The sequence below is a fragment of the Triticum urartu genome, chromosome 5A, assembly GCF_056163025.1.
Source record: "Triticum urartu cultivar PI428250 chromosome 5A, HENAU_Tu73, whole genome shotgun sequence".
Taxonomy (NCBI): Eukaryota; Viridiplantae; Streptophyta; class Magnoliopsida; order Poales; family Poaceae; genus Triticum; species Triticum urartu.
In genome coordinates, this window is record NC_141877.1 from 151,810,787 (window position 1) to 151,821,206 (window position 10,420).

The window sequence follows — 10,420 nt, forward strand, 5'->3', positions numbered from 1 at the left end:
CACGCACGACGGTGAGCATCATGAAATTGGTGATGGAGGATGGTTGGTGATGACGATGGCGACAGATTCCCCTCTCCAGAGCCCCGAACGGAATCCAGATCAGCCCTCCCGAGAGGTTTTAGGGCTTGGCGGCGGCTCCGTATTGTAAAACGTGATGATTTCTTCTCTCTGATTTTTTTCTCGTCGAAACTCAATATATGGAGGTGGAGTTGGAGTCGGAGACGCAACAGGGGGCCCACGAGGTAGGGGGCCGCGCCCCCACCCTCGTGGCAAGACGGTGGGCCCCCTGGCCTTCATCTTTGGCAGGTATTTTTCTTATTTTCTGAAAAGTGTCTCCGTGAAGTTTCAGGTCATTCCGAGAACGTTGATCCTGCACATAAATAACACCATGGTAATTCTGCTGAAAACAGCGTCAGTCCGGGTTAGTTCCATTCAAATCATGCAAGTTGGAGTCCAAAACAAGGGCAAAATTGTTTGGAAAAGTAGATACGTTGGAGACGTATCAACTCCCCAAGCTTAAACCTTTGCTTGTCCTCAAGCAATTCAATTGACAAACTGAAAGTGATAAAGAAAAACTTTTACAAACTCTGTTTGCTCTTGTTGTTGTAAATATGTAAAGCCAACATTCAAGTTTTCAGCAAAGATTATAACTAACCACATTCGCAATAACACATAGATCTCAAGTTACTGAGATCAATAGCATAATCAACTAGCGAGCCATAATAATAAAACTCGGATGACAACACTTTCTCAAAACAATCATAACATGATATAACCAGGTGGTATCTCGCTAGCCTTTTCTGAGACCGTAAAACATAAATGCAGAGCACCTTTAAAGACCAAGGATTGACTAGACATTGTAATTCATGGTAAAAGAGATCCAGTCAAGTCATACTCAATGTAAACTAACAGTAATGAATGCAAATGACAGCGGTGCTCTCCAACTGGTGCTTTTTAATAAGAGGATGATGACTCAGCATAAAAGTAAATAGATAGGTCCTTCGCAGAGGGAAGTAGGGATTTGTAGAGGTGCCAGAGCTCGGTTTTGAAACAGAGGTGAATAATATTTTGAGAGGTATACTTTCATTGTCAACATAACAACCAAGAGATGGCAATATCTTCCATGCTACACACATTATAGGCGGTTCCCAAACAGAATGGTAAAGTTTATACTCCCCCTTCCACCACAAGCATCAATCCATGGCTTGCTCGAAACAACGAGTGCCTCCAACTAACAAGAGTCCCAGGGGGAGTTTTGTTTGCAATTATTTTGATTTAGTTTACCTAAAGCATGGGACTAGGCATCCCGGTGACCAGCCATTTATCTCGTGAGTGAGGAGCGGAGTCCACTCCTATTGAGTATAACCCACCTAACATGGAAGATACAGACATCCCTAGTTGATACATGAGCTATTCGAGCATACAAAACAGGATATTTATTTGAAGGTTTAGAGTTTGGCACATACAAATTTACTTGGAACGGCAGGTAGATACCGTATATATGTAGGTATAGTGGACTCATGTGGAATAACTTTGGGGTTTAAAGAATTTGGATGCACAAGCAGTATTCCCGCTTAGTACAGGTGAAGGCTAGCAAAAGACTGGGAAGCGACCAGCTAGAGAGCAACAACAGTCATGAACATGCATTAAAATTAATCAACACCGAATGCAAGCATGAGTAGGATATAATCCACCATGAACATAAATATCGTGAAGGCTATGTTGATTTTGTTTCAACTACATGCATGAACATGTGCCAAGTCAAGTCACTTAAATCATTCAGAGGAGGATACCACCCTATCATACCACATCATAACCATCTCAATAGCACGTTGGCATGCAAGGTAAACCATTATAACTCATAGCTAATCAAGCATGGCATAAGAAACTATGATCTCTAGTTGTCATTGCAAACATGTTTATTCATAATAGGATGAATCAGGAATGGTGAACTAATCATATTTACAAAAACAAAAGAGGTCGAGTTCATACCAGCTTTTCTCATCTCAGCCAGTCCATCATATATCATCATAATTGCCTTTCACTTGCACGACCGAACGATGTGAATAATAATAATAGTGCACGTGCATTGGACTAAGCTGGAATCTGCAAACATTCAATAAGCAGGAGAAGACAAGGCAATATGGGCTCTTTTGTCAGATCAACAACAATGCATATAAGAGCCACTTCAACAATTTAATCATGGTCTTCTCCTATTGACCCCCAAAGAAAAGGAAAGAAATAAAACTATTTACATGGGAAAGCTCCCAACAAGCAAAAGAAGAACAGGAAATCTTTTTGGGTTTTCTTTTTAATTACTACTACAAGCATGGAGAGTAAACTAATTAAAAGATACAACTATTTTTTTGTTTTTGTTTTTCTTAAGGTTTACTAAACACATAAGAAGAAAGCATAAAAAGGAAAATAAACTAGCATGGATGATACAATGAAAAAGTATGAGCACCGACATCTAGCAATGAGTGTGTGAGCATAAATGTAATGTCGGTGAGAAATACATATTCCCCCAAGCTTAGGCTTTTGGCCTAAGTTGGTCTATGGCCACGGCTGGCCTGGCAGATATCCATAATAATAGTTGTTGGGGTCGTACTGTGATGCAGCAGCTATCGCCTGCTGAGCTGCAGCGTGGCGATGAGCAGCCTCCTCTCTCCTATCGTACTCATCTGCCTCCTCTCTGGTAATAGTATATCCTCCTCTTGCCTGATAATCAAAGAAAGCAGGAGCAGGGAGAGTAATACGGACAACACGGCGTCTGTCAAAGATTAGTCGATATTGGAGAGGTGATTCGTTCCTCTCGACAAACTGGTGGTGAACCATAACATTAAAATCTAGATAGGCAGGAGGTAATTCAATATCATCTTCACGCACATCTATACCAAGAAAATTAGATACACGGGTTGCATAAATTCCACCAAAGAAATCTCCATTACGTCTATTAAGATGCAACCTACGTGCAACAATGGCTCCCAAATTATATGATTTGTCTCCTAACACAACACTCCTAAGAATACCGAGGTCAGGGACACACACGTGGCATGCCTCATCTTTACCATTTATGCATCTACCTATGAAGAGAGCAAAATAATGTATGGCAGGAAAGTGAATGGTCCCTATGGTAGCTTGTGTAATATCTCTAGATTCTCCCACAGTTATATCAGCAAGAAAATCTCTAAATTCAGATTTGTGAGGATCCCTTATACTACCCCATTGTGGAATTTTGCATGCAGTGGTGAAATCCTCTAAGTCCATGATATAAGATTTATTATAAAGATCAAACAGGACAGTTGGAGAATTACGTGAAGTGGAAAATTCAAACTCCTCACAAAGGAGCTAGTGAGCTCATGATATTGACTGCACTTCTCTTCCTCGAAGCTCATGAGATCAGCGTTATGCAAATATGCGTTGAATTCTTCTTTTATTCCCGCTTGATCCATAAAATTATCAGAAGGCCACTCACAAGGACGCACTGGAGCGTCTCTTGGTGGATCTTCGTCAGCATCACGCATTGCAAGCCTGGGTCCTTGCTTCTTTGAAGAACCACCTTGGAACATTTTCCTAAGCATTTTTCTTCCTCTGAAAAATTCTGAAATTTTTTAGTAACTTCAAAATAAAAGTAAACCAAACTCAATAATATTGATAGCAACTACTCCTACAAGTGCCTAGGGCCTATATCATGCATCAAAACTACTTTTGACCATATAAATATGACATGCAGGCTCAAGAACAAGGTCACCTAAGAAGCAAAAATTTGCAATGAATAAAGCACTAGAACAAAAACTAATTGGACCAATGGAGGAGTCACATACCAAGGAACAATCTCCCCAAGCAGTTTTGTGAGAGGTGCTTTGAGCAATGAGATCGAAAATGGCAGCAAAACGAGCTTGGACTCGGGTTTGAGCTGGTTATTCGTGTTTGGGGGACGAATATGAAGTGTGTGGGTGCAGGAATAAGTGGAGGAGGGCCACCGTGGGCCCACGAGGCAGGGGGCGTGCCCTCCACCCTCGTGGCAAGGTGGTTGGCCCCCCCTGGTGTGTTCTTTGTTCCATAAATCCTCAAATATTCTAGAAAAAATAATATTTAATTTTCAGGGCATTTGGAGAACTTTTATTTTCGAGGTATTTTTATATTGCACGGATAATCAGATAATAGACAGAAAAATATTTATTTTTATTTTATTTAATATAAATAACAGAGAGTAAAAGTGGGGAACAGAAGGTTGTGCCTTCTAGTTTCATCCATCTCATGGTCATCAAAAGGAATCCACTAACAAGGTTGATCAAGTCTTGTTAACGAACTCATTCCGAATAACATGGAACCGGAGAAATTTCGAATAACACTATGTTACCTCAACGGGGATATGAACATCCCCAATAATAAGAATATCATATTTCTTCTTGATAGTAGGAAGAGTAAATTCAAAACCTCCAAATATAATCGATGGAATTTTTCCAATAGAGTTGATACTATGAACTTGAGGTTGTTTCCTCGGAAAGTGTACTGTATGCTCATTGCCATTAACATGAAAAGTGACATTGCCTTTAGTGCAATCAATAACAGCCCCTGCAGTATTCAAAAAGGGTATTCCAAGAATAATAGACATACTATCGTCCTCGGGAATATCAAGAATAACAAAGTCTGTTAAAATAGTAACATTTGCAACTACAACAGGCACATCCTCACAAATACCGATAGGTATAGCAGTTGATTTCTCAGCCATTTGCAAAGATATTTCAGTAGGTGCAACTTATTCAATTCAAGTCTACGATATAAAGAGAGAGAGGCATAACACTAACACCGGTTCCAAGATCACATAAAGCAGTTTTAACATAGTTTCTTTTAATAGAACATGGTATAGTGGGTACTCCTAGATCTCCAAGTTTCTTTGGTATTCCACCCTTAAAAGTATAATTAGCAAGCATGGTGGAAATTTCAGCTTCTGGTATCTTTCTCTTATTTGTAATAATATCTTTCATGTACTTAGCATAAGGATTGGTTTTGAGCATATCAGTTAATCGCATACGCAAAAAGATAGGTCTAATCATTTCAGCAAAGCGCTCAAAATCCTGATCATCCTTTTCTTGGATGGTTTGGGAGGAAATGGCATGGGTTTCTGAACCCATGGTTCTCTTTCTTTACCATGTTTCCTAGCAACAAAGTCTTTTTTTATCATAATGTTGATTCTTTGATTGTGGGTTATCAAGATCAATAGCAGGTTCAATTTCTATGTCATTGTCATTACTAGGTCGACATCATTATGAACATTATTATTAGCATTGTCACTAGTTTCAAGTTCATTACCAGGTTGTGTTTCAGCATCATAAATAGAAATATCATTTGGATTCTCAGGTGTTTCAACAATAGGATCACTAGAAGCATGGAAAGTCCTATCATTTTTCTTTTTCTTCTTTTTAGAAGAGCTAGGTGCATCTATATTATTTCTCTAAGAATCTTGCTCAATTATCTTAGGATGGCCTTCAGGATACAAAGGTTCCTGAGTCATTCTACCAGTTCTAGTAGCCACTCTAACAACATTATCATTATTTTTACTATTCAATTCATTGAGCAAATCATTTTGAGCTTTAAGTACTTGGTCTACTTGAGTGGTAACCATAGAAGAATGTTTACTAATAAGTTTAAGTTCACATTTAACATTAGCCATATAATCACCCAAGTGTCCAAGCATATTTGAATTATATTTCAGTTGCCTACCAAAATAAGCATTAAAGTCTTCTTGCTTAGCCATAAATTTATCAAACTCATCTAAGCATGGGCTAGCAATTTTAGTAAAGGGATTACATCTTTATCATATCTATAGAGAGAATTTACCTTTACTACCTGTGTCGGGTTATCAAGACCATGAGTTTCTTCAATAGGTAAAGAAGTTGGATTATATGTTTCTTCAACAGGCGGTAAATTAAGACCGTGTATTTCTTCAATAGGAGGTAAATTCTTAACATCTTCAGCTTTAATACCTTTTCTTTCATAGATTTCTTTGCCTCTTGCATATCTTCAGGACTGAGAAATAGAATACCCCTCTTCTTCGGAGTTGGTTTAGGAATAGGCTCAGGAATTGGCTCCGGAGGTGTGCAATTATCATTTGTCAACATATTATTCAATAGAATTTCAGCTTCATCCGGTGTTCTTTCCCTGAAAACAGAACCAGCACAACTATCCAGGTAATATCTGGTGGCATCGGTTAGTCCATTATAAAAGATATCAAGTATTTCATTTTTCTTAAGAGGATGATTAGGCAAAGCATTAAGTAATTGGAGAAGCCTCCCCCAAGCTTGTGGGAGACTCTCTTCTTCAATTTGCACAAAATTATATATATCCCTTAAGGCAGCTTGTTTCTTATGAGCGGGGAAATATTTAGTAGAGAAGTAATAAATCATATCCTGGGGACTACGCACACAACCAGGATCAAGAGAATTAAAACATATCTTAGCATCACCCTTTAATGAGAACGGAAATATTTTAAGGATGTAAAAGTAGCAAGTTCTCTCATCTTTAGTGAACAGGGTAGCTATTTCATTTAATTTAGTAAGATGTGCCACAACAGTTTCAGATTCATGACCATGAAAAGGATCAGATTCAACCAAAGTAATTATATCAGGATCAACAGAGAATTCATAATCCTTATCAGTAACAAAGATGGGTGAACTAGCCAAAGCAGGGTCAGGTTAATAATCTTTTAACTTCAGGGATTGCTTACTCAATTTAGCTAATAATCTTTTAACTTCAGTTCTATTTCTGCAAGCTAAAATAGCTAAAGAAGCATCTCGATCAAATACATAACCCTTAGGAATAGCAAGTGGTTCTTCATCATCACTTTCATCAGTATCATCAGATTCAATATTTTCAATTTCTCTAGCCCTAGCAAGTTGTTCATCAAGAAAAGCACTAAGTGACATAGTAGTATCAGGCATAGTGGTAGTTTTATCATAAGTATCATGCATAGCAGAAGTGGCATCATCAATAACATGCGACATATCAGAACGAATAGCAGAAGCAGGTGTAGGTGTCGCAAACTTACTCAAAACAGAAGGTGAATCAAGTGCAGAGCTAGATGGCAATTCCTTACCTCCCCTCGTAGTTGAGGGATAGATCTTGGTTTTTGGATTTCTCAAGTTCTTCATAATAATAAGCAGATATATATCCCAAGTGACTCAAAGAATATAGCTATGCTCCCCGGTAACGACGCCAGAAAATAGTCTTGATAACCCACAAGTATAGGGGATCGCAATAGTTTTCGAGGGTAGAGTATTCAACCCAAATTTATTGATTCGACACAAGGGGAGCCAAAGAATATTCTCAAGTATTAGCAGCTGAGTTGTCAATTCAACCACACCTGGAAACTTAATATCTGCAGCAAAGTATTTAGTAGCAAAGTAATATGATAGTGGTGATAACGGTAGCAAAAGGTAACCGTAGTAAAAGCAATGTTTTTGGTGTTTTGTAGTGATGATAGCAACAGCAACAAAAAAGTAAATAAGCAAAGAACAATATAGGAAAAGCTCGTAGGCAATGGATCAGTGATGGAGAATTATGCCGGATGCGGTTCATCATGTAATAGTCATAACCTAGGGTGACACGGAACTAGCTCCAGTTCATTGATATAATGTAGGCATGTATTCCGAATATAGTCATACGTGCTTATGGAAAAGAACTTGTATGACATCTTTTGTCCTACCCTCCCGTGGCAGCGGGGTCCTTACGGAAACTAAGGGATATTAAGGCCTCCTTTTAATAGAGAACCAGAACAAAGCATTAACACATAGTGAATACATGAACTCCTCAAACTACGGTCATCACCGGTAAGTATCCCGATTATTGTCACTTCGGGGTTAAGGGATCATAACACATAATAGGTGACTATAGACTTGCAAGATAGGATCAAGAACACTCATATATTGATGAAAACATAATAGGTTCAGATCTGAAATCATGGCACTCGGGCCCTAGTGACAAGCATTAAGCATAGCAAAGTCATAGCAACATCAATCTCAGAACATAGTGGACACTAGGGATCAAACCCTAACAAAACTAACTCGATTACATGATAGATCCCATCCAACCCATCACCGTCCAGCAAGCCTATAATAGAATTACTCACGCACGGCGGTGAGCATCATGAAATTGGTGATGGAGGATGGTTGGTGATGACGATGGCGACAAATTCACCTCTCCAGGGCCTCGAACAGACTCCAGATCAGTCCTCCCGAGAGGTTTTAGGGCTTGGCGGCGGCTCCGTATCGTAAAATGCGATGATTTCTTCTCTCTGATTTTTTTTCTCATCGAAACTCAATATATGGAGGTGGAGTTGGAGTTGGAGACGCAACAGGGGGCCCATGAGGTAGGGGGCGCACCCCCACCCTCGTGGCAAGACGGTGGGCCCCCTGGCCTTCATCTTTGGCAGGTACTTTCTTATTTTCTGAAAAGTGTATTCATGAAGTTTCAGGTCATTCCGAGAACGTTTGATCTTGCACATAAATAACACCATGGTAATTCTGCTGAAAACAGCGTCAGTCCGGGTTAGCTCCATTCAAATCATGCAAGTTAGAGTCCAACACAAGGGCAAAAGTGTTTGGAAAAGTAGATACGTTGGAGATGTATCAGCGGCTCCGTATCGTAAAACGCGATGAATCCTTCTCTCTGATTTTTTCTCTCCCCGAAACACAATATATAGAGTTGGAGTTGGAGTCGGAGGAGCTCCAGGGGGCCCACGAGGTAGGGGGGCACGCCCTAGGGGGCAGGCGCGCCCCCACCCTCATGGACAGGTGGTGGGCCCCCTGGCCTTCATATTTTGCAGGTATTTTTTATATTTTCCAAAAAGTTGCTCCGTGAAGTTTTAGGTCATTCCGAGAACATTTGTTTCTGCACATAAATAACACCATGGTAATTCTACTGAAAATAGCGTCAGTCCGGGTTAGTTCCATTCAAATCATGCAAGTTAGAGTCCAAAACAAGGGAAAAAGTGTTTGGAAAAGTAGATACGACGGAGACGTATCAATAACCCGTTAACAGCCCAGAACAATGGGAATTTTCCACGTGTAAAATCATCATTGGCCGAAGGAAACACATGTTGCCTCACCGTTGGGACAGATGTCATCCACTCATTGGACAGGAGGCGCCTATGATAGGTCGACACGTGGCACGGCCCAACAGTGGCCCATTCCGGTGAAAAAGGCCGGCCCAGTAAAAAATTGTAGGCCGACCAATATAAGGCCTACTTGTGTCAGGTCCATTTAAGCCCACGACCCATACGAGATGTGCCAATTCGGCCCGTCAACGACCCGTTAAAGATTTGACACCATTGCAGCCCATCATCAGTTCGAGCCCGTTAACAGCCCGCTATATATTTGGGCTCAATATCGGCCCGATGAGATTTCGGCCTGTTAACGGCCCATTCAGTGGATGGGCCAATTTTCACGATGTACATCTTTCGGCCTTTTAGCGACCCATTTAAATATTGGGCTAATTTTCGGCCCAGTGTTTCTTTCAGCCTGTTGACGGCCCATAAATTGGTTGGGCCATTTGTAGTCGGACCTGAGTTTCGGCCTTTTAGCGACCCATTTATGTGTTGGGCCAATTTCCGGCCCAGTGTGTCTTTCAGCCTGGTGACGACCCATATATCTGTTGGGCCATTTGTAGTCGGACCTGGGTTTTGGCCTTTTAGCGACCCATTTAAGTGTTGGGCCAATTCCCGGCCCTGTGTGCCTTTCAGCCTGTTAACGGACCATAAATGAGTTGGCCATTTGTAGTCAGACCTGAGTTTTGGCCTTTTAACGACCCATGCCCTTCATGGTCCAATACCAGCCCGGTTTCTCTTCCGGCCTGCTAAAGACCCACAACATAGTTGGGCCATTTACAATACAACCTGACTTTCGGCCTCTTAGCGGCCCATGCTCTTCATGGTCCAGTACAATCCCACTGTCTCTTTTGGCCTGCTAAAGGCCCACAGTATAGTTGGGCCATATCTAGCCCGAACTTAGTAACGACATGTTAACGGCCCGTGAAATCAATTGGGCCCACCTATTGCCCGCTTGGATGTTAGCCTGTTAACGACCCGAGATTTAAGAGGGCCGACCATTAACTTTCAGCCTGGTAATGGCCCATTAACTTAATGGGCCGATGTCGGTGTCAAAACCGGTGGATCTCGGGTAGGGGGTCCCGAACTGTGCATCTAAGGCGGATGGTAACAAGAGGCAGGGGACACGATGTTTTACCCAAGTTCGGGCCCTCTTGATGGAGGCAAAACCCTACGTCCTCCTTGATTTATTCTTGATGATATGAGTATTACAAGAGTTGATCTACCATGAGATCGGAGAGGCTAAACCCTAGAAGCTAGCCTATGGTATGATTGTATGTTGTCCTACGGACTAAAACCCTCCGGTTTATATAG